Source organism: Myripristis murdjan, chromosome 3 (genome assembly GCF_902150065.1).
Source record: "Myripristis murdjan chromosome 3, fMyrMur1.1, whole genome shotgun sequence".
NCBI classification, from domain to species: Eukaryota; Metazoa; Chordata; class Actinopteri; order Holocentriformes; family Holocentridae; genus Myripristis; species Myripristis murdjan.
In genome coordinates this window covers 2,432,399-2,458,180 of record NC_043982.1, presented here as the reverse complement: position 1 = coordinate 2,458,180, position 25,782 = coordinate 2,432,399, and the positions used below count along the sequence as shown (strand labels likewise).

General features: G+C 41.4%; 1 protein-coding gene across 2 annotated transcripts in view; it reads left to right on the top strand.

Annotated features, from left to right (window-relative positions):
• Positions 1–25,782, top strand: part of cemip (cell migration inducing hyaluronidase 1) — a 174,073-nt gene that overhangs the window by 15,619 nt on the left and 132,672 nt on the right. Inside the window, exon 1 of one of the 2 annotated variants that reach the window (XM_030048403.1) lies at positions 20,165–20,192. The exons of the other annotated variant lie outside the window; for it this stretch is intronic. The gene's annotated coding sequence lies outside the window, so the exon portion shown is untranslated. Of the gene's footprint in view, positions 1–20,164; positions 20,193–25,782 lie in introns of those variants that run through there. 2 annotated transcript variants of the gene reach the window in all.

Here is a 25,782-nt window from a genome sequence, read left to right as displayed (position 1 = left end):
CTCCACACGTGGAGAAGCACAGATTGTTACCAGGGAAAGGCTTGGCTGCTTGTGACTTGATCTTTCTAAGCCGGAGGCAAGGTGATCTTCACACTACACCAGACGGGAGAGACACACTGATCTGAGGCCAGCTGAGCGGGAACTGGACTGAATGCTCTTCCAGCAGTCACACTGCCTCCTCTGATCCTACATCATCAGCCCAACAAGATGAAGACGACAGCGATGATGATGATGATGAATTGGCCCATATTGCTACAAGTTAGCAGGTGTTGGTGGATAGTGTGCAGCAGTGTTGGATTTAGCCCAGAAAAAACAACTGAAGTGAGGAAACTTTAGACAAAATAACATGGAATACACAATTAATGATCGATCGGTGAGGTGGACCAACCACGACAACCATGTCGACTCAACCACCTAATTCAGTAGTTATTTTTTGGTGAAATGAGTCTAAAGGGTGCGCACGTCAGTCAACCCTTGGTCATGGCCATTGGAGCTGAGCTGATGGATCCAAAGTCCCGCCCCCCAACTGCAAACCAGCCAATCAGAGTTCAGCAAACATTGCACTCGGACAAACAACGCATCTTTCTTCATAGACATGAATGAAGCTTCTGTGTAGGTTGAGGTGTTTTCAGAGGTTCATGCTGTTGCTTTTTTATAAAAGGCATGGTGACATGTTGTCCCTGGGGTCCAAGCAGCAGAGATACACTACATCTTGATTCTGTCCCCAGACACCAAAACCAAAGCAGGGCCAGGCCTCGTGCCTCCTCTGGACACGACTGTGTGTCTGCCCACGTGGCCAAATGAATAATCAGATTAACTAGCAGACCTGTGTTTGCTCACAGGTAAGTCATCGCCTTGGATTCAGAAAATGTCACTTTTATACACTGCAAAAATGCAAAATCTTACCAAGATTATTTGTCTCATTTCAAGTGAAAAATGTCTTATTTCTAGTCAAAATATCTCATTACACTTAAAATAAGACATGATCACCTCAGAAGTAACTTGTTTTTAGACAATTTTTGCTTGTTTCATTGGCAAAATTTGCCAGTGGAAAAAGTGAAAATTCACTTGAAATAAGTGAAAATTAGCTAGAAACGAGAAACAAATTTTGCCTATGAAACAAGCAAATTTTCACTTGAAACAAGAGACAATTGTCTAAAAACAAGTTACTTCTGAGGTGATCATGTCTTATTTTAAGTGTAATGAGATATTTTGACTAGAAATAAGACATTTTTGACTTGAAATCAGACAAATAATCTTGGTAAGATTTTGAGTTTTTGCAGTGTGGTCAAACTAAGAGTTCACATTACATTTGGAGGCTATGCCATTCACATACTTTATCAAACTTTAAATTCTGTGCGTACCCCTCCACGGCCACCTGAGGAATTTTTTCCTGGCTTTTTGATGAAATTAGGCCAGTTTATCTCCAGGAATTATCTATACCGTTATGCAGAGTGGCAGTGAATTTCACTGTCACCATGGCTGAGCACATAAACCTTGTCTGACCGAGCAATAAGAGGGGCGGGACATAGGATCAGATGAGAAGGGTTTAATCTGAAGGCACTCTTTCAGGCCCATCTCTGTGGAGCCCCGCCACCACTGTGTGAGCTATAGTCTCTCATGAGGCCACTTCATTTGTATCCTTTGAGCCAATCACCATCGCCAGCAAGCTCTCCAAACCAGCCACCGGATCAATTATTCATGGAGCCTTAATGGGCCATACGAGAATCTCACATCTCTCTCTAATGGCAATAATTTGCCATTTACAAGCTCAGAAAACATCCTTGTGTTTTTCTCCATTATAGAGTTAGACTGAGGCCCTGCTGTGGAGGATAATACTGGTTGTGTGTGTGTGGTGGTGGTGGGGGGAGACGTTTATTTGCCATTAGCATAGAGGAGAATCACTTTGACGCAATTGTGTTTGACATCCTCCTTTCTTTTAATTTGCTGTCACATTCACAATGCATCTTGGTGAGCGGTGAAAACATACAGCACCAAAGGTAATGGAGAACAAGCTCACAGATTACTCAGCACCCACTGTGAGACTGTGTGTGTGTATGTCTGTGTGTGTGTGTGTGTGCAGAAAATCTGGTGACTCTGTTGTAGGTCTGTGTTTCCCACCACCAACCCTTTAATACATTTTAGGTAACAAGTATATTATTGCGATGACTGCAGGCAAGCCAACTATTTTTAGACTTAATTCTCTCTCTTACACACACACACACACACACACACACACACACACACACACACACACAATGGTGCTCACACACTTCAAAAAGAAAGCTTAATATCGCAGCTATATAAAGAGCCAAGTTAAAATCGCAGACTTCATAATTACAGATGTGAATGGAACCTTCAGTGATGTGGTAGGTGCAAGGGTTCTTTAGAGGTTATGGCAAGGCCTCACACTTACACACACACACACACACACACACATTAGCACAACGTCTGTGGTGTATGCCAAAGAGAGTCGTCCATGCCAAAGCAGGGAGGAAAAACAGCTGAGATTTTCTAGTGAATTAGCCCATATGTTTTCAGTATTAAAACCCAGTGGCTGATATCAAACATATGCTCTGCTGGCAGATGACGGCGTAGATGTGTTGATATTGGCCTCGGCGGCAGCTGCGAGCAAGTGCATTTGCAAGTGTTTATGTGTTTTGCCTATTTGATGTGTTGAGAAAAGGGAGTTTGCAGAGGTGAGTTGGTTTCTGTTACAGCGTCTCAGTGCAGCCATGCTGTGTAGTTCAGCTCAGGTCTGCACAAATATATTTATCATACATTCTTTTATCATATATTGGATCTGGTCCAGCCCGTGTTGTCCACCTCTGGTACTTCATAATGGACCTGATGCAGATTGACCAATTGCATATTTATTGTGGTATTGATCATTGTCTATGGGAAAACATGAGCCTGCACTGATTCTAATTAGACTTGACTTTTATTTTGATTATGATTATGAGTCATGCTGTTAGTATTATGGGTTTCAGCGTCAGAGTGTCTGCGTCTGATTTATTCGTTTGCTATCGTAGATGTCACCAATTATATTTTTTCTACAAACATTTTTGTTTGCTTGTTTGTTTTGTTGTTGTTTTGTCAGGTGATGTCACTCAAAAAATCACACTAGTAGGGTCATGCATTGGCAATACTGTGGATTCTGGATTCAGAAAGTTATGTGAAGCATTTCATACTATCGTCCTGTTTTTATGCTGGTTCAGAATAAAATTCAGGAAGGAAACACTGATGACTTGTATCATTCATTCATTTATTACACTGCAAAAACGCAAAATCTTACCAAGATTATTTGTCTTATTTCAAGTCAAAAATGTCTTATTTCTAGTCAAAATATCTCATCACACTTAAAATAAGACATGATCACCTCAGAAGTAAATCGTTTTTAGACAATTGTCTCTTGTTTGAAGTGAAAATTCACTTGAAACAAGTGAAAATTTGCTTGTTTCATTGGCAAAATTTGCCAGTGGAAAAAGTGAAAACTCACTTGAAATAAGTGAAAATTAGCTAGAAACAAGAAACAAATTTTGCCAATGAAACAAGCAAATTTTCACTTGTTTCAAGCAAATTTTCACTTGAAACAAGAGACAATTGTCTAAAAACAAGTTACTTCTGAGGTGATCATGTCTTATTTTAAGTGTAATGAGATATTTGACTAGTAATAAGACATTTTTGACTTGAAATAAGACAAATAGTCTTGGTAAGATTTTGAGTTTTTGCAGTGTTTATGTATTTATAGATGAGAATGGACATATTTAAAGGTATTTTCACTCCCAAAATATTGGCTGTCTGTTCTCAAAAGCCTGTATTGGTCTTGTTTGTTGATTTGTTTCCCAGTAGGCAAGCCACTCGATTTTCAAATTCCACTCCATCCCAGGTGTTTCCAGTAAACATGCCGGTGCAATGATCTGCTTTAGCTCATGCACGACTGTGAAGTGGAGTCAGAAATATTCCTCTGACATTCTTACTCTCCGGAAAGCACTCGTGTCATTCTGCCTTCAGGATGAGCCTGTCGAGCCCCGGCGAGCTTTTACCACTCCTCCTGCTCACTGCCCACTGCTAACTGGTCCCCAAGGCGATACCACAGGGTAGAGATTACATCAACAGTGAAATCCTCCGTCCCCTGTCTCTGGCACGCTGTTCTTTCTGTACTCTCTCTGTGGTGTAAGAGGATTTACAATCCCTCTAATGGATAATCATTCTCAAAACCTGCAGGGAAAAAAAGGAAGCCATCCAATTAAATTGAGCTTCAGCCCTACGGGGGCCGCTTAACGAAGAAAAGGAGCTGCAAGCTGAATGTTGATCGAGGAGCCCTTACCTTCTCAAGCCCTTACCTATTGGCAAACGATTAGCACAATTGAATATTTCTCATTGTCCGACGGATAGTAAGCCTAATTCATCCTCATCCTGCTGCATATTAACCTGATTTTTTTTTTTTTTTTTTTTTTGAATGAAATGACAGGGAGACAGAGTAAGTCATGAGGAAGAGAGAGGCGGGCTGACAAAGAGGCCAGAGGTGATTAGAAATACTGTTTAATATGTGACTGGGAAAGGCGGTTCTGACATGATGATGAGCTCCGACAGGGTCTCCAACATGTCTCTGCTCTCCCTGCCCATTCAGAGCTCTGTGTCCCTGCAGTTTGGACATGTGCGGGAGAGGATTCGTGTGAAAAATGGATTCAAGCTCTGCAACTAAACTCAGAAATCTAGGTGGATGGATTCTTGCCGTAACAGAGATTCAGTTCCTGATTCAACACTGCAAAAAGTCAAATCTTACCAAGAGTATTTGTCTTATTTCAAGTAAAAATGTCTTATTTCTAGTCAAAATATCTCATTACACTTAAAATAAGACATGATCAGCACAGAAATAACTTGTTTTTAGACAATTTTCACTTGTTTCAAGTGAAAATTTACTTGAAACAAGTTAATAAGTGAACAAGTAAAAATTTGCTTGTTCCATTGGCAGAATTTGTTTCTTATTTCTAGCTAATTTTCACTTGTTTCAAGTAAATTTTCACTTGAAACAAGTGAAAATTGTCTAAAGACAAGTTACTTCTGAGCTGATCATGTCTTATTTTAAGTGTAATGAGATATTTTGACTAGAAATAAGACATTTTGACTTGAAATAAGACAAATAATCTTGGTAAGATTTGACTTTTTGCAGTGAACAGCCATTTGATTCAGCTGTTGTGCCCCAAATTAAATATCCATTAAATTATCAAAACATTAGATATTTTTTAACCACCTTGATTGATTTGATTTAAAGCATTCCCTATCAATTCTGCAAGTCAGAGCGATTTACTCTGTTTCTTTCTTTGAGCAGAATTTAAAATCGATGCATTGATGCAATGAGTGACTCATTACACGCCGGCAGAATTACGACAGCAAAGTTCAAATGAATTCTGAGAACGGAGTCCCGTGCCTGTGAAGTCACAAATACAATTTTCCACATGTGGAAAATCCTAATCCTCCTCTGTCGACTCCATAACAACTCCAAAAAAGGCAAAATCATTCAGGCCACACCTTGATACTGAGATAATTAGAATCACCGCCCTATAATTTCCCGCACAGAGAAAAATGCAGTGTCACCATCTATTTAAAGACAGTGATTATTGATCATTTGTTTTAGTGGCAGCAGGCCTCAGAGCAAAAGTCAGGCCAGTGATGAATAATAAGACTGCATGCATTTCTCACAGCCGTTATTCCTGCTCCCTTTTGTCCTGTGAGGTTTTGTTTCCATCATCACTTTCTCATCTTTTAAAATATGAACTTTCCTCCGATCATCTGTCACGTTTCAAAGTTGTCCTATCCTTGCATGACAGTGTGTGTGCACTCTAGTGTTTAACCGATATGGCTTTTGCGCTGCCAGTATTCACAATCTGTAAATCTGGCTCTTCTCATGTCAGAAACATTTAAAAAAGGAATTATGCATGTCCTGTTCCTTGTCAGAGTGGGACATTTTCTGACACAGCATTTGGACCATCTAAAATTCACAAGAATTTCTATTACTTTTTATCAGCTGGGTGGCCCATGGAGGAAACCGTGGGATATATTAGGCCTTTAAATGAGGCATTTAATGATGAAAATATTATTACAGAATGTTTTTATGTAGCTGTGGGAAACCTTCATTTTGGCAGATCTCCAATATAAAATAATAGGCTAAAACAGGTATATCAGTCTAACCAAAAGCTCTCTGCAGCGTCAAAGCCTCTCACCTGATTTGGTGTCGACTCCTTGTGATGCATCTTTGCAAACTCTTGGACTCACCGTAAACCCTGCAGTTAAAAAAACACCAACACACTATGTTCCAAACACAACATAAGAAATTACATTTTCATTGTGCCTGAGCTACAGTATGACATAAGTAACAGAGGGATAAATGTTACATGACAAGTAAATTTGTACTTTATTTACAACAGTTAAGGGTGTTAAGCCGAATGTGACATGGTGAAGAAATTCTTGAAGAAATGAAGCAAATCCGCTCAATTAACATCTGAAGGAATTTCAGAAAAGATAACAGGTAACATCGCGAGCATCTCAAGCCACTGTTTCAACATAATCTTCCCTCTTACTGGTGTGTAAGAAGACAGCGATATTGAAACGGTGTATGAGTTAGAGCTGCAACAAAGAAAATCAAACTTGTGAGAAAAAAAAAAAATAAGCACTGAAAATAGTTCCACGGTGTCCTGCAGAGACAACCAGAAAAGTTATAAAGGTGTCAAATTGCATAACTCCCCCTCAACCCCTCCCTTTACAGTGCACCATATTACATTTCACTCCTCTCGTTTTCCCATGCCCTTCCGTCCTTCCTTCTCTCAGCTGGAGCTGAAGCCTCTTGCCGCTAAGGCAGTGTGTGGTACCATGAGGCCTTTGCTCCAACCGCAAATCACCTCCGTCTGAGTGTCTATGCGTGCATGTGTGTGTGTGTGTGTATGTGTGTATATGCATCGGTAAATCACCAGCACGTGAGTGTGTGGGCAGGTCATTGAGGGCAGCCGTGGTAGTGTAACCCTTGGGTCAAGTCAACAGTGAGGCTTGGGTCCTCCCATATGAAAGTGCATGTGGCTCAGTGTTGTTTGATACTAGTGTTTGACTGGTTTTAAGGCCAACACCAATACTGACCGAACTGAAGGTGATATCTGATGCTCATATTCATAATATTTTAAATTTGGAGGCTTCCATGACAAAAGTATCCCGCAGTATTCATGTCTCCCACAATTTTATTCTGGAAAAGCAAAAATTTAGCTATTAAAGCAGCAATAATAACAATTGTGACCATAATTAAAGTGTAACCATGCATGTTGTGTGAAATCAGATCAAAATGTCTTGTAGAATGTGATTATATTATTATTTTTCCCACCCGTGCCTTTTTTCCAGTTATTTCCAGTGGATTGGTTGGGGAAGGCACATGTTTGTGTACCTGGTGTTTTGGATGTGGTGTGTTGTGAGGCAAGACTCCATGTTCAACATGTCTCAACTTCATCTCTGGCATTTTTCCTCTGCCACCAGTACACCCAAATTGCTCCTTACAATTATTTGAAGAGGAAACTTTTACGTCAAGGCATTACATCAGTGTCAGAGAAAAAAAAACTGCAGCGCCCGGAGGGGAGGAAGCAAACTTTGAACTGTTTTCCAGCGAGTAGCGTTGACGTCCTTTGTTTCACGACGGCTTCCTCTTCCTTTCCCTCAGCGGCAGGCAGTGCCATCGCTGACTTTGTCTTGTCCACTTTTATTTTCAACTTTCGACCCCTCGTTACCTCAGCTTTGACAGTTACAGCTAATTAGGCTAGCTTGCACACTTTGTGTTGCATGTTCCTTTTGCTATTTGACCTCTTCCTCTGTCTGGTACAAGTGACACCCACAACTACTTTGCATTTGAGCAGGAGAAGAAAAAAGCTTCCTGTCTGATTAAGGCCGCAGTATTTGTTGAGGTTCAGGTCTACGCGTAGTATTGCACTGATCCACAGTAAATAAAGAATCAATCAAGCTGCATCATATTCATCATGTCAGAGATGGACAATCCTGTCTGGCCAATATCAGATTTTTAACAAAAGGCCAATATCAGCCTAATACACCAGCAAACTGAGATATATGTCTATGCTTAATGATGTCAAACAGTCCTTTCCTTTCCTCTCATGGCTGTTAAACACACAACGAGAAGCTTCAAATATGAACAGGTGATAATGGAGACTTGGTTGGCTAATTTTCTTTGTTTCTATGATTTATCAGGAACCCTTGGAGTCCAGTTAGTCCGACTCTCCAGAAGCTCTTGTATCATTCCTCTGAGACAAATTGCAACCATTCCTTGAATCTAGCTCTCAATCAGTCTGGCACAGTGTTTGATCCACAGCATCATTTACTCTGTAGAAGGACCTTCAAATGAATTTCACAGCCTGGTCTTCAGCCTTATTGCCTCCGACCAGCCTTGCTGACAAATTCTGACCAGATGCTTATATATTCTGCTTGCGATAACATCACTTCATCATCATTTTAATGCCATTAGTTCTAATTTCATTACCAAACCCCTAGTGTGGGAGCATTTTGGATGGACTGCGAGGACTCTGAGGCTGCGATAAATTAAATTCGCTTCTCGAAAACCTGATCGATGCCTCGGAATGAACGCCAGTATGTGCAGAATTTTCGGTCTGACGGCATTTTCCTGTTGGAGGGAATGCGGGACGATTCAGGGCCAGTTTGGAGGAAACACAAGGACAAGGTGGCCGGAGTTTGCAGCTCATCCAGAGGGGAAAGAAGCACAGCTTAGGAGTGAAAGGGCTTTACTACTGAGCTGCTGTGAAGTGTTCTGTTCACTGCCTTGGAGTTACTTGCTTATTGGGAAACTTCCTAGGTGCAGCAGGGGCCACTGCACAGCCCCGCAGTGTGTCCTTACTTCAGCTGAGCCTGGATGGATGGATGGAATGACTACATATCTCTGGGGTTGCTGTCAGACTGTGTGGTTAAGAGGGTGATGTGTGTGCAGGAGGGAGTGCAGTGGAGTGAGAGTGTTAACATGCTGGGAGTTAAATATCTGAGAAAGAGTGGGAGAGGAAGAGAAATACTGAGGATTGAACTGCCTGCACTACCAAAAGTCAAATCTTACCAAGATTATTTGTCTTATTTCAAGTAAAAATGTCTTATTTCTAGTCAAAATATCTCATTACACTTAAAATAAGACATGATCAGCTCAGAAATAACTTGTCTTTAGACAATTTTCACCTGTTTCAAGTGAAAATTTACTTGAAACAAGTTAAAATTAGCTTGAAACAAGAAACAAATTCTGCCAATGGAACAAGCAAATTTTTACTTGTTCACTTGTGTCACAAGTAAAAATTTGCTTGTTCACTTGTGTCACAAGTAAAAATTTGCTTGTTCCATTGGCAGAATATGTTTCTTGTTTCTAGCAAATTTTAACTTGTTTCAAGTAAATTTTCACTTGAAACAAGTGAAAATTGTCTAAAGACAAGTTACTTCTGAGGTGATCATGTCTTATTTTAAGTGTAATGAGATATTTTGACTAGAAATAAGACATTTTTACTTGAAATAAGACAAATACTCTTGGTAAGATTTTGACTTTTTGCAGTGTGAGGAGTTTACGCTGGTAAAGTTGGACCGTCGATTAACTTACTTCATAAAACTAGTTGCTATATTTGACTTCCTCTATAATTTACCTTCATTTCTTCCTCCTTTTGTGATTGTGGTTGAAAAAACGATATAAATAAAAAGTAGCCACAGCAATAGCAGTAGTTGTTGTGGGTGTAGCAGCAGTAGTAATAATAGTACTAGTGAAAGTGGCATTCATAGTAGTGGTCGTTTGCCTGGCACAGACATACTGTGATTTGGTTACCGCTGTTTACTACACAAAACACAGTTTGGGCACTGCCGCGTTCAAACCGCGTGGACAGGAGGAGGCAGCAACCGCTGTTAACTAAAACGTTAACATAGCAGGTGACTGGATCAACCATCTGTCAGTCATCAGCTAACCGTTCAATCGACTGCACCTTTTCATGGTGTCATCACCTGAGTCATGCCTGCACTCCCTCAAAGGGCGCTGAGGGGTCTGACCTTTTTTTTGGGGTAAGAAACCAACCGCTTCTGTTGAAGAGTGGCCAGACTGGTTTCATGAGTCAAACCAATTTGATCTCACTGAGCTGCTCCGTCCAAACAGCCAGGGCTTGATTTCAAACCCAGGAATTTGTCTGCGCAGATTGTAAGCCAGGCAGAACTAAACACACTGGCTGCCAGGCATGTTGTCGAAGACATGCAGTTGATGTCAGACAGCTAATTACCAAAATACCTTTGACAAATGCCTGTGTGCATTAGTGAAAGGACTGACTTACCTTTCTGCATAACGGTAGGGGAGAGTGGGGTAATTTGTGCCAAGGGGCAAGTAGTGCCACCCCTGTTATCTAGAAAACCATAGAAGAAGTTGGTCATGTGAGCACATATTTTTGGAATTTTTATTTTGTTCTGGGTATGTGTTCATGTGGCGCTAGGCCTTGTTATAGAAAAGTGGCCTGTGATCTTGTTAAAATAAGAAATAAATCTTAAATAAATCATTTTGTAGTGAATTTGTTTTGCTTTTATATAGCATTATCATTTGTGAGATTAAAATGATCTGTTTTACTTCAATTATCAATGGCACAATTTACCCCAGTGTATTCTCTCTAATGGCACAATTTACCCCGCACCGGGGGCAAGTTGTGCCACAAAACCACTTTTTTTTTCGAAAGCTATATTTCTCAAACAGTTTATATAAGATCCAAAGTGATTGTTCCCAGGGATGCACAACATCCTAAACTATATGTGCATATTTTAGTTGGAGGCATTACTGTAATCCCCTCGCTTTAAAGGCACTTTAAGTAAAAATTGGCACTACTTACCCTACTCTCCCCTACTGCATGTAAATTACTTTTACATGCAGTAGTTTGTAAAGTAATTAATTACTTTAGAGAGAAGTAACTAGTAACTGTAACTAATTAGTCATTTTCAGTAACTTGCACATACAGGTAGTAGTAGACTAATAGTGGCAGTATTAGAGTTAATGTGTTCGTCTTGCAGAGAGGGAGGGAGTCTGTCAGCAGGCAGTGTATTTTTCTATAATTTTCCATCATCTGTGTTCTCTGGCTCACATTGCCTCTCCTCCCTTTATCTGGACCATCACCCGGAGGGAAAAATACCTCTGAATTTAACACTTCTATTACATGACATTTTCCCTTTAAATATTTCATCTACATTTTACACTCGGAGGTGACCCCATTCTAACTATTCACCCTCTCCCTCAGCCAGGAAATATTTTGGCTATTTCTGTAGGAATGTTGGACTGAGGCCTTCCTCTCAGAGTGTGTTAAGGTTCAGCGTGGCTTCTCTGTGTGTTAATGCCAAATGAAAAAAAAACAAAAAACAATTGGCCCTGGGCTGGGATCCCAAGTGAGAGGCCTGGCTGGTGCGAGCACCGCCGAGGTCAGACAGGTCAAACGTGAGTCCAGAAAGGTCACCCAGCCATGATGGTCCTCACTACTGAATCGAACATCCTGCATGTATAAATGCATCTTACTGACTCTTTTTGCAATACTTAGAAAAGTTCCTAAAGAGCTAAGTTGTAGAGGGAAACAGGCATTTCAGGAAGTTGTTCTGAACGCAAAACTCAAAGTTGGATCCAATCCAAAGTAAACAAACATTACATGTATCCTTCAAAATACAAACCTACAAACAAACAGAGCTCATTTACATTTTGCTTGTGCCTTCAAGTACTGGCTTGGTGCTCGGAGGAGAGGGAGAGAAAGAGAAGAGATGTGTACTGTTGAAAGGAATCCCAGGATAATGTGCAAGGCGATTATAGTTTTGTTTTTGTGCTGTCATCAGCTGTATCTCTCTATAGAAAATGAACAGCATTCTCAGACAGTGCACAGGTGTCCGTTACACTGAAGAATCTGACAAATGAAAAAAAAAAAAAAAAGCCTCCTCTGTTGCCTCTGTTTTTTTCCCCTTGTAAGCTATCTGATGATTATCATGTTTTAACACCTAGGCCGGTTGTGATCTTTATTCCTAATGATATATCCCCTCTTTGCCAAGCACAAGATCGTCATGTTTTACAATAGGGAATCCATTTCCTTTTCTATCACTCAGACATGATGGATTTGGTATGGGATGCCCGGGCTGCTCAGGGGAGTTGCTGGCTCGCAGCCTTTGTGGCTGTGATTGAAAGTGAATGTCTTAAATCCTGGCACTGTGTCAAGCCGGGATAAGATGACTGTCCTAGCTGTCCCTCCCCGTCTTTGTCTCTCCTCTTCTCTCTTCCTCTGCTCTGCCGGGCTATCCATCTGTCTGCATCTGTCTCTTAATTCAATTTCCTTCCGTCTCCACTTAATGTTCAGCTCAGTTCAATTTAATTGCTGCTGTATTGGAGTGACATGTGATTCCATACATTGCCAAACCTGAAGGTGACAAAATGATTCATATTTATGACAGAGGCCTACAGTAACAGCCGCGTACATGTGATTACATTTTCTGTCTGCAGGATTTTACTATGTGAGCATCTGAATAACAGCAAAAGAGAACAGCAGCCCCCTCACACCCCGAAATGAGCAATCATAGATTCATCGTAGTTGCACAGTTTACCTATTTTTTCTTGCTCATATTATTGTGTCTGAATGGCCACTGCCCAATGCCATTACATGTGACATCTCTGAGTGCAGCTCTAATCTGCAAAAACAGCCAATTCAGCTCTTTTCTGATGGTCTAAATAGGAAAATCAGGGTGTGGTTTACCTAGTTTGTCACAAAAGTCCCTCTTATGTCTTCCTGTCCCTCACAGATTCTTCCTGTCTCTCTCTTTGCTGCCTCTCTCTATGCAAGGGATTTCCAGGCGAGACAATTGATGATGTTTGTGGGTGTGTATGGGTGAGAGACTTTTTCTGTGTGTGTGTGTGTGTGTGTGTATGTGTGTGTGTGTGTGACCATATGCCACAATTCAGTGTCAGGCTAATGAATCTGGCGTTGAGCTGACAAAAGCTGGCTCAGACTGTAAATCCCACCAGGGCTGTCGTCGTCTGGCAGCCAGAGCAACCAGACCTCCAGACCTGGCAACCCACATCTTTCACTAAGCACTCACCAAAAAGCAGGTTAGTCAGCGGTGCTCCAGTTAGGGTTTTGGTAAAGTCAAATGAGTCAAACAACCCTCTGATTTTTTACTCTAAATGAATAAATAAATAAATGCATTTTTTAAAAAAGCATTTAAAGGAGGGACCCCATGCAAACTGATTTGTAACTAGAAAGATGGCACCTAGTAGAGTGCATATATCGCTGCCAATGCTATGCAGCTCTCAAGCCCTGCGTTTTCCACCACACATAGGTGGCCAAATTAACCTTTCGTCACTTCTTGCTTTTGATGCTTTTAATTGAACGTAATGTTTTGTGTTCAGCAAATTCAGAAATTAAACAGTTACAAGTGTTGCTGATTTAGAGAGTATCTGTTGTTCGTGGTCGCCACACCTACTGAAAAGTCCAGCTTTCCAGGCTTTCTTGTATATGCCTTTGTGTTGTAAAGCAGTCAAGTGGCACACCATGTGAAATGCAGCACAGAGGCTGCCTATCATCTCCGTTATGGTCTCATTTATTTACAGCGATGCCAGTTACAGTGGCAATAATTTAACTTGGCCATCAGATGTAGTTCCAGGGACGTATGGTACTTTTAGTGTTGATTTAATATATTTGAACTGTGTAACTCTCTGTACTGTATGTGACAAAAAATAAAGGTAAGAGAGACACTTCTGAGTACTACTTATTTATACATGTGGATGATATTCAATTCAATTCAATTCAGTTTTGTTTGTATAGCGTCTAACCATAACAGAGGTTATCTCAAGGTGATATCTATTCAAATTATTGTGAGTTTACACTTATTTTGTGGGAGAGCCGCTGGAAACCCCTTGAAGTCTGCTGAAGGTCCCCAGAGCCCACTTTGAGAACCCCTGTTTTATAACACCACCATTAAACTTAAACAACCGTTTGTTGTACAAAATAGCAGTGGATCGATCCCGTCCTGTTACAATCTAGTGGCCTATTGCAGGCAGAACGCCGTCCTCACTGCCTCTGCCTCTCACAGTGCCCAGATCTGTCAGCTCCACGCTGGGCTGAGCAGCAGCATCCTGGGTTTGTTGTTGCTGTGAAGAACAGTGCATTACCCCGAGGATAACCTGCTATTCAGCCGCACATTCATCTACTGCCTGTTGTTTGCTGCTGGCAGAATGTACTGAATAGTGGCGGGACCCCAGAGTCAGTCTTAGAGGACGCTGGGAAAACCTTGTATCTCTAAGATGTCAAGTTTTCTGTAACGAAGGCGCAGCAGCAGAAGAGAAATGAGGTGTGGTGTTCTCTGTGCACGTGGTGGAACTGGACTGTGAGCATGTGGTTCTTTGATGAGATGAAAAGCTGACCAAAAAAGACACAAAAGACACTTAACCTAAACCAGTATGTGTTTTTTCCAGAAATCAAGGAATGCTTGCATGTAGAGGACAAAAAAAAAACAAACAAAAAAAAAACAACCAAACAGTTGAAACCAGTGTTTTCCTCTGTTTCAAAATGAGGTCTCATCAGCACTAGTGTGCAGAAGTGAAAACAGTGCTGAAGCCTCTCGGTCCTCTGCAGTCCTCGTCAGGGCGTGCCGAAAAAGGAAAAGCAGCCTTGTTTTTAGCTTGGCAACCATGCATTATTGAAGTTTATACAGTGGCTTTTGAAAGAGTTTCATCAGTATCGAGGGATTTGAAGAATTGATCTTAACGCAGTGGGGAGAATGTAATCTTTCAGCTGGAGCTCAAGCTGCACCCAGGCAAGGGTTTAAGGTTAAAAAAAAAAAAAAAAAAAAAAATCACTTGCTTTATTATTCTAAATCATGAAGTGGTGCAAAAATTAAAGGAGCATCCCACTGATTTTGCATGTTTAGCTTAATATCTACTGAATATATATAATTCATGTCTCTGCTAATCTGTTCCCAAAGCAAACAGTCATATTTTAGAACTCCCATATCATTTCTCCTCCCTTTTCTCCAGCCATTGGTTTCCATTCATTCCACTATGATATGAAAATGAACTTTCAGAGACTTCAAACTTTCTTCACACACAACTTTCTCCATCATTGTAATAAAGTCATCCACATTCGTTTTTCCTAAAAGCAGCAGCACTGTTGTGTTGTGATGACTTGAAATCGGGTGGAGTGAAATGCTTCCTCCACCAGAAACTAGTCCCTGGGGAAACATTGGCTTAAGTACCACCACGTGATTTGCAAAATGCCTTGTTGCAATGTAAAATGTGGGGAAATTGTAGTAAATAGGCCAAACATTCAAAACAAGAGGAGCATGTCAACTCCAATAAATCTGATGCCGATGCTATAGATTCTCTAATTAAAATGAAATTCTGGTGTTGGGATTGGCCTTCAGCAGAAGGAGTGATGAAGCAAAATCGGGACCGTCTGTAAAACAGCAGTGTGTGAGGCTCTGTGTAGCAAAAAGCTGGGCTCCCAAACATTAGATCTTTTGTCCCTTTGTCTCGTCTCTTTGGTACTCTGTAGTATAAAGCATTACCGACAGGCTGGGCTAATAAACACGAGCATGCTGTGTGCATTTTACTGATGTCACATCACTGGATTTTCAGGGTAATGAAATTCTCAAAATTCAAACAGTTGCCTCTTGTTCCCATCTGGGCCAGCCATTGTTGAAAGTTACCTAGTGCAGCTTTAAAGCATGACAACCAAACCAAACTGAAATTGGAATTACCAGGCTTTCCCCTAACAACAGAAACAAGTTGGATTGTTGTCAGACACACACACACACACACACACACACACACACACACACACACACACACACATATTATTCCCCAAGGAGCAGCATTGAAGCTGCCGTGTTCCTCTTCAGACACATCAGACACCCTTTGTAAAAGCCGCATTGTGTCAGAGCTTTGTTCAGGCTGAGGTACAACAACTCAACAAGCCTTTCACTACTTGTTTCTCATCTTCCCACCAAAACACACCCTGTTGGAAACACAGAGCAGAATCACAGCCCCGATGTTCCTGCCCGTCTCTGTCTCAGAGACTTTCCAGACACCGGTCTAATGTATCTCCTCTCTCTCGGCTGCTTTACAGCAGACAGGAAGCTGGCACCACCAGGTACTGCTTAACCCCTAAACTGCACACTTCATTTGTATCTATGAAGATATGATGGTAAAAAGGAGGGAACAGGAGGTAAAGTATGTGAGCCAATTCTCTCTATCCAGCAGCAATAGAAAGTTCCTGATTTGACATTTACAGGAATGGAACTGGGAATAAAATTCTTGTAGAATTAGCACACTTACAAGCTGGTTAAGATTGCTCATCCATCATAAATGGACATTCGGTAAAAGACTTTGGAGATCTGAAAATGATCCAGTGATAGCTTTTTCCATGTTTTCTTTGTGCATGCAGTGTAGGAAAACACAGTTGATGGGTGTGGGAGTTTGCTGTGTCAGAATGTGATGACAAAGAAGGAAGAGAGGAAAGGAGGTGTGGAAGAAATTAAGAGCTTGGCATCGGAGTCGAAGGCAAACCTTGTGAGTCAAGAGAGACCGATGTGGGTTTATGCTGATTTGCCGATATTTTGGAATGAACCTGTCAAAGCCAACGTTTTGGACTGACGTTCAGTACCATTCCCAATTACCAGCCGTTTCTGTACCAACTGGAAAAAATCATTTTTTCCAAAACAAGTATTTCGTGTTTTCCCCAGAGTCGTATATTTGGCAGGGTGGAAAGGCTTCTGAAACACCATTTAGATCATCATAAACACTAACAGCCACTACACATCAAGTGTGCTCGAGGCAGTTTATTGAAACTGCGCAGCGTTCACTCCATTACTCCAGGTCATTTGGACAGGTGAGACTGAACTTCTGGAAAACACAGGTCTGGATCCTCCCCCAAGTGTACTGATGTGAGAGCATAATCTGAACCAGCAACGGGTTTTCTGGTTATAAGGAGAGAAATGTTGACATCTGATAGCCAGCAGTTACTCATGCTTGGAGAGCCTAGCGTAACAAAACTAACCAAGGGCAAATGTGGAGTCAAGATGAGGTGAAATTCCTCCTCAGTGTATGAGCTAAGAAGCACAATTTCCAGCTCTTTGAAAGAAGGCACAAGGTTGCTGAGGTCTCATTGTGTTTAGCTGAGGTGAAATCTGACTTGATCCAGATTCATTTTGACGGCCTTCACTGTTCAAGTCTCTAACCTGGCAGAATGACAGGTTATCAATTCACAAGCTACTGTACTTGTGAGTCCATGTGACTTCTGTCTACTTGTAGTTGGCAGTGTGAACCCAAACAAACCAGTCATAATAATGCAACGTAAACTTTTCCAGTATGGTTCAGACCAAAGACACCAAAACTGTAGATTTAAGAACTTAAGGATTTAGGAACTTCCGCTATCCCTAAACGGAATCTTGCGCCCACGCTACCCGCTATCCGTTATGCTGACTCCGTCATTTGCGCCTGGAGGTGTGTCCGTGGGTGTGTTTCATGCGCTATCCCTAAAATTGCTATCTTGCGCACACACTTTAGGGATAGCGGATAGCGGGTGGTCCTGACCACCCGCTATCCGCTATCCCTAAAGTTTGGGCTGTTAGGAGAGCGCGTCCAGGCGGCTTCAATGCACGCCCCGACGGAGCCTCGCCACGCACACGGTCGGACTGATACCGGGACACCGCCGGAATGGACTGAGTATATTACTCATATAGACTGTTTAGAGGAAAGACTGTTTTAATTGGACACTTACGCCAGCACGTTTTATTGTTTTATCATAAGCCAGCAGCTGTGCTATATTTTTATTTTTAATATTTTATTTGCCCAATCTACCATGTCAATAAATTAGTTTACACATAGTTCCACCTCTGCCTCTTGTGTGTGTGTGGTGTGACCCGGGGATTTTACTCAATCAGTACAACCTTGTGACACGTCCACTTGGACACATGTGGCTCCACCTCCCGAATTAACTCGCCTATAATATAATATATAATATGTATATAAAGCCAACTTGCTTTAGCCTCAGTAGAAGCCCTGAGAAAATCTACTTCCCTCTCTTCATCGCGGGTTTAGGATTTAGGATTTAGGATAGCGCATCCTGCCCTTAAAGGCAATGGCACCTGGCACACTGATTGGTTTAACTGGCGTAACGCCCAAAACACACCTATGCATAATATAGCGGGTAGCGCAGGTGTTTTGCGGATAGCGGGAGGTGCACAAGATAGCAACTTTACGGGGGAACGCCTCTTCCTAAATCCTAAATCTGCAAATAGCGGGTTTAGGGAGTCTGGTGCAAGATAGGGCCCTAGGTGTATTCTTAAAGGGATAGTTCACCGTCTATCCCATGTTTCACGTACTTTGCAGGCACCTGCCAGCCACCGTTGTAACAGCGGCCCCACGCAGAGAGCTCAGACTGCACATGCTCAACTGCTCCACTTCGAACGCCATTTCAGTCTGCAAAAATTGTGCCATATATCATCAAACTCAAACTTCATTTATTTAACAATTTTAGTTTTGCGGATTTAGTGGATTAAGGCAGTTATTTTTCAGAATGTTAGCTGGGGGGAAGCCAACCTCAATGGCAGGACGCTAACCGTTAGCATTTGGAGCATCCAGCCAGTATCCAGGGAAAGAGCGCTAGTACTGTCCTATATAACAGCAATGGAGGGAAGTGAAATAATATCATTTTTTTTGTTTGTTTTTAAATAGGTGAACTAGCCCTTTAATATGCATAAAAGTAAAGGATTTTTTTTTTATTCTGAAGCACATTGGGTGTGTAGGACAATGAGGCAGGAATGGTAAGAGATGGTGGTGGGGGAGCGTGGGGGTGGTGGTGGTGGTGGTGGTGGTGGTGGTGGGTGGGGGGGTGGAGGTTCAAATGCAAAATTAAATAAGTGAAAACTTGGATTGGATCGATCTTCATGAAAGTCTAATAAGCGGGATGGGCTGCGATGGAACCATGAGTCAATATTAGCAGAGGCTGTCGGAGAGGGACTCTGAGCTGAGAAAAGATCAGAATAGATAGAGCTAATGTGGGAGGAGAAGATTGAGCTCTCCCTCTCTTAGTCTCTCTCTCTCTCACACACACACACACACACACACACATGCTTCACGATTCAGAGCACTAAATCAATCCAGTGTTGACTTTTTGTTTTTTTTTTTGCACCTAATCTGGAACGACAGATCGATGTACACTTTGCAATATTCATTAATCAAAAAGATGTTGTATTCATTTCGTGGCGGTTGTTTGAAGGGCAGGGTTCGAGGTGCATTGTGTGTCCTCTCTTGTTGGTCTTGTACAATGAGCTCAGGTTCCCCTTTGCCCACCTATCTGCCTGCTTTATCTCTGGCAACTGCTTCACGTCACGGACAGTGAAACAGCCTCTCTGAAAAGACTTGTTTTGTTCAGCACGGCAGAGGAGCTTCCATGTCTTCCTGCAGTGTGTGTGTGTGTGTGTGTGTGTGTGTGTTACAGGGAATTGCTTTGTCCCGTCTGTCAGGCCAGTGTAGGTCAGCCTGTCTCAAAGGTAACACCGTGTTGTTTTCCTTGTACCGTAATTAAATACAGTGCTTGGTGTTACCGCAATAATTGTTCCATTATTTAGGGCCGAGGGGAAAAATTCCCAACCCTGCAACACACACACTCGCACACACACACACACACACATCCACACAGTCATTTTCAGGTTTATCAGGTTAAAAGAGCTGATGCAGAGATGACAGGCAGATTAAAATGCCGAGAAATGTGTTTGCAAACTCTGAACTTGTAACTTTTTACTTATTTTTCAGAAAATGTCAGGGCATGTCTTGGTTGGCAGTGGATTGAGATTAAGATATGAAAAACTTTTTGAATACCTCCTGTGACTTGTGTAGGTGTGTGTGTGTGTGTGTGTGTTTGCATGGCAGTACAAGTGGTGACAGGTCAGCGAACTGAGGATTAAACTTGAGAAATTACAACAAAGCAGGGAGACAGACCAGTCACACGGCGAGAAATGCTGCATTTTTACTGGGCTCAAAGCGAGCTGCAGGACCATAATTACCAGTTTGGGAGGGGAAACGGTTGTTGGGGAACATCTGGATCACAGTCCGGCTATGGAGGACCGCAGGTGTGAGGCGGACAAGTTTACAAAGCTGCATAATTCAGGTATTTTGACAAAAAACGTTTACATTCATCCTGTCTTTCTCACTTGAGCTCTTACTGTGTGTCTTTTCTTGGCACCTCTCTATTGCACGGTCATGTTACACTGCAAAATCTTACCAAGATTATTTGTCTTATTTCAAGTCAAAAATGTCTTATTTCTAGTCAAAATATCTCATTACACTTAAAATAAGACATGATCATCACAATTTTCACTCGTTTCAAGTGAAAATTCACTTCAAACAAGTGAAAATTTGCTTGTTTCATTGGCAAAATTTGCCAGTGGAAAAAGTGAAAATTCACTTGAAACAAGTGAAAATTAGCTAGAAACAAGAAACAAATTTTGCCAATGAAACAAGCAAATTTTCACTTGTTTCAAGCATATTTTCACTTGAAACAAGAGACAGTTTTCTAAAAACAAGTTACTTCTGAGGTGATCATGTCTTATTTTAAGTGTAATGAGATATTTTGACTAGAAATAAGACATTTTTGACTTGAAATAAGACAAATAATCTTGGTAAGATTTTGAGTTTTTGCAGTGTATGTGCACAGGATTATTGTAATGGAAGTAATCCCCAGATCTTTGACTTTTTACATTTTGTTGCATTAGGAGCTGAAGCGTCCTCTGCGATTGCGCCCTTTGTTCTGTAAGTAAGAGCAACAGATAAAGGGGTAGAGTTTAAAATGTAAATGTACCTTCATATTTTCTCTCATTTCTCGTTCTCTTTTTTGGAGCATTAAATATGCATGCACATGGGCGCACACACACACACAGACACACACACAGACAGTACGCCTACTGCGTGGTTTCAAAGTCTAATTGGAACTCATGCTGGCCCCCACATTCGTCTGTTCAAAAGCCAGTCAATCACTGTGTGTATGTGTGTGTGTGTGTGTGTGTGTGTGTGTGTGTGTGTCGGTGCGTGCATGTGAGCAAGTGAATTAGGCTGGCCTAGTTTAGAGGAGAGAGGCACCTGAGGATTGCCTCCACAGGTTAGTTGCCTGGCTGAAAAAGGCAGCCCTGCTGAGCACAGCTGGAGGCACAAAGACAGATAGATGGATGGAAAGTATGAACAGATATATCTGAGCTCCAGGAAATAGTAATGCAATATTTATAGCCTCATCAGATCTGCATGCAAATTCTCTCCTGGTAACATGCGATAGGAAATAACACCAGGTGAAGAGTTCCAAAATGAGACGTCCATCCTTTGGAATAAAATCACACCTCTTGAAAAATTACTGCAAGAGCTGCATTAATATTTCAAATAAATTATCATTCTTTTTTTTTCTTTTTCTTTTCTTTTCTTTTTTTTTTTTTTTAAAGGATTTTACTGAAGGTTACTCCAAGCCACACTAGGGTTTTCTTTAAACAAAAATGCTCTATCTTATCAGTCTACAGCACAAAGTGAGGCGGCGACAGAGAACATAGTCTCATCCCCACTAATTGAAACATTGTTGATTTGCCCTATCTGCCTAAATTAAATGCTGGCGTTTCTATGGTTACTGGTGGGAAATTTTTACCACACAAGAAGGGACCAGTCAAAACTTTGGAGTGAAATCCAAAAGTACCCAAAAGTCTTAACTACCTCCACATCCACCACACTCTAACATCCACTCTGCAAATTCAAATGTGGGAAGCTGCATGGTGCTGGTGCTGGTCCATAGCCTGCTCCCACACCTGTGAATAGCATGGTCACTTTAGCAAAAAAAAAAAAAAAAAAAAAAAAAATCAAGTGTTTCACACTGCAAAAGTAAAAAATGTCTTATTTCTAGTCAAAATATCTCATTACTCTTAAAATAAGACATGATCACCTCAGAAGTAAATTGTTTTTAGACAATTTTCACTTGTTTCAAGTAAAAATTCTCTTGAAACAAGGGAAAATTTGCTTGTTTCATTGGCAAAATTTGCCAGTGGAAAAAGTGAAAATTCACTTGAAATAAGTGAAAATTAGCTTGAAACAAGAAACAAATTTTGCCAATGAAACAAGCAAATTTTCACTTGTTTCAAGCAAATTTTCACTAGAAACAAGAGACAATTGTCTAAAAACAAGTTACTTCTGAGGTGATCATGTCTTATTTTAAGTGTAATGAGATATTTTGACTAGAAATAAGACATTTTTGACTTGAAATAAGACAAATAATCTTGGTAAGATTTTAAGTTTTTGCAGTGGCAGGTCTGGTGTTGGCAAATTCAACTGTGATTCCTCTGTTGGGAAACTGACTGGGCCAATCGGTGCTGCTGTAGTGCAGGAAAAACTTTGCTGACAAACTCAAGCAGAGCCAGAGACAGCATGTTAGAAAACGGATGATGAAGTTACAGGCGCTGCCATCAACATTTTAATTTAGTTAAAAACTATAAACCCTGAAAGCAGAGCAATGCTGTGCGCTGCAGGCATTTCTGACAGGGAGGATGTTTTTTTCTGTTCTGCTGTTCCCAGGGTGCCATGCTCCCCAGATTAATATGGCACATAAAAGCAACATGACAAATGGTCCTATGTTCTCAGGGTTCTACGTGGGCTCCTATGTTGCGAGGCTAACAGAACTCCCTGGAACAGAGCTGGAATCAGCCCGACTTCACTGACTTGGTCGTCCAAATGTTTTTCATCGGCTTTTTGGAAATGTAGAGCTCTTACATTTGTTACAGCCCTTTTCCGCAAGGGGACTAAATATTACTCCCAAGTTAGACTAAATTTTGGCGAGGGAAAAACTGCCATTTTCAGCAGGGCTTGACCTCTGACCTCCAGATCTGTGAATGAAAATGGGTTCTCTGGGCAGCCACGGCTCTCCCCTTGGCAGACACGCCCACCTTCTGCTAATCCCATGCAGGTTGGGCCACAAACCCTGCATCCACATGTGTTCTTGTGGCCTGTTGTAAAATGGTGTGTTTGTGCAGACTGGGGCCTAAACAGTCTTGGAGCTGCAAGCTGAGACTCTTGTGGATTCAATGAGCCACATGTGATTCCTGTGTGATGATGCTGGCCTCCATAGGAATTGTTTCATTGTGGTCAGAGCATTTTTTGAAACTGGACATCACTGTTGAAATGACTCAGGTTTGTCTGCACATTTCATGAAACTTCCTCATATAGAAGAGCTAAACTGAAGTATGGATCTTTTCGATGGCCCCTTGCTGTACTGTACACATGTGAGTGAAAGCTTGATGTGGTCATATGGAGCTGCACAGAGCAGAGGGGAGCACTTGTGCAAACTCCATCTTAAAACCACTGAGATCCAATTAGAAAATGGCAGCAGGGTCAACACTGAACAAAGAGGGGCTTTTATGCAACACCAGTGGACGTATTCCTGACTGGTGTGCGTGTGTGTGTATGTGGCGCTCTGTTTGTGTATGCACATGTCTGTGTGTTTGTGTGTGAAAAGCTGTCCCTGGCAGAGACAGTGCACATAAATCACACTGAGGTATCGAGCCTTCGCTTAATGAGAGTCCATGTTGAAGTCAGGTTTTCCTTCCCAGCATTTTATGTGGGTCAGTGAGACCACAGTGTGGAGGGATCGCACACACACATACACACACACAAACACACACACATGCTTGGATGAACCTGACACCTCGTTCTCTCTGCTGGCATGATGGCAGCGAGTGATGGCTGCTGAAATGACATATGGCCTCGTTCAGGTGAGGCTGTTCCTGGCCATAGAGCAGGGCTTGTTATATTTGCTGGTGGAATAAATACAGCCTCATGCAGTTTGTGTGTCAGATGACATACGCAAAGATGTACCCGACTGCTGCTGTCAGAGTCATCCCGTCGCACAAAACTCTCTGCTGGAGATTTTAATCTTCTCTTTCTGGAGCACTTTTCAAAGCCATTTGTATGCTCAGGTCTGAATCGGGATGAGTCGGCTTTGGCAGCAGACGTTGCAGTTTTCCATTTTGTTTTGTTTTTTTCTTTTTTGTTGCAATAGAGCAAAACAAAATGTACCGGCCAACTAAAACATTAGGTGATCGAGGCCTAGATTGGTATCCGCAGTGCAAGGAAGAGAGAGGGAAAATAAACAAAAGGGAGATCAGGAGAGAGGGAGCAGGAGAAGGAGAAGATGAAAGGAAAAGGAGGAGAGAAGAGGAGACGAAGAATAGAAAACCCCATCCTATAACCCTAGAGCAGAAATAAAACGACTCCAGGATGGTAGTGCGTAAATTTAGAAATTGATAATCTGGTTAAAATGATGTTCTTGTGGCCTTAAGTGACAGAATGTTGAGGTCGATAGCCAGCTGTCTTCAGAGGAGTGCGGCTCCTTTTAGCAGAGTGGATGTTTAGCAGTAGACCTGGCGGAGACATCCATAGGGGAGAGTGGGGTAATTTGTGCCAAGGGGCAAGTAGTGCCACCCCTGTTATCTAGAAAACCATAACAGAAGTTGGTCATGTGACCACATATTTTTGAAGAGGCATCCATTTCACTCATCCTGCAAAGAAGGGAGACACATGGTTAAGCACATTTCAGTTCAAAAAACATGATTGCTGTGTTTGAACAATTATAGAAAACTTTGAAAACAGTTCACACAGGTTTTAGTACTTTAGTAAGCTACACCATGAGTCTATACAGTTAGCATGATGTTAGCTCAAAACAGCTGGGGGAGGCATTTTTTTCAAAATAGTGGGCTTGGGGTAATTTGTGCCAAAGGACCTTGGGGTAAGTTGTACCAGTGGCACAACTTATGATTATATACTATATATTACTTTATTGTATTTTATTGTTATTGTACATTGTCTTCTTACCTTTGATCACTAAAACTATTCAGATTCAGATGAAGATGATTTGCAGGTGCTCATTTTGGAAGTTTTATTTTGTTCTGGGTGTGTGTTCATGTGGCTCTAGGCCTTGTTATAGAAAAGTGGCCTGTGATCTTGTTAAAATAATAAATAAATGTTTAATAAATAATTTTGTATTGAATTTGTTGTGCTTTTATATAGCATTATCATTTGTGAGATTAAAATGATCTGTTTTACTTCAGTTATCAATGGCACAATTTACCCCAGTGTATTCTCTCTAATGGCACAATTTACCCCAGTGTATTCTCTCTAATGGCACAATTTACCCCGCACCAGGGGCAAGTTGTGCCACAGAACCACTTTTTTTTTTTAAAGCTGTATTTCTCAAACAGTTTATATAAGATCCAAAGTGATTGTTCCCACGGATGCACAACATCCTAAACTATATGTGCATATTTTAGTTGGAGGCATTACTGTAATCCCCTCGCTTTAAAGGCACTTTAAGTAAAAATTGGCACTATTTACCCCACTCTCCCCTATAGTTTTGTCTAGGATAGCTGATAGCAAGGTAGATACTTCTTTCCATAGAGAGAAGGCTGTGGCACTTGTCAAACATTTGCTTATTTAGGTTATTCACAAGCACATAGTCTGTTTGCCTCGGCCCAAATCAGGCAACAAGTCGTCGGCGTGCTGCGCTGAATTTCAAATGAAACGACAAGTTGTTATTTTCTTGCATTTACCAAGTTGTTGGATTTCATTTCACGCAGCAACATTTCAAGCGAACCGTGATAATTTTTAATTTAAAAAGCATGGGGCATGGTCATCAGATGCTTTTGGAGTGCGAATGTGATCTGACCCAACTAATGCATAGG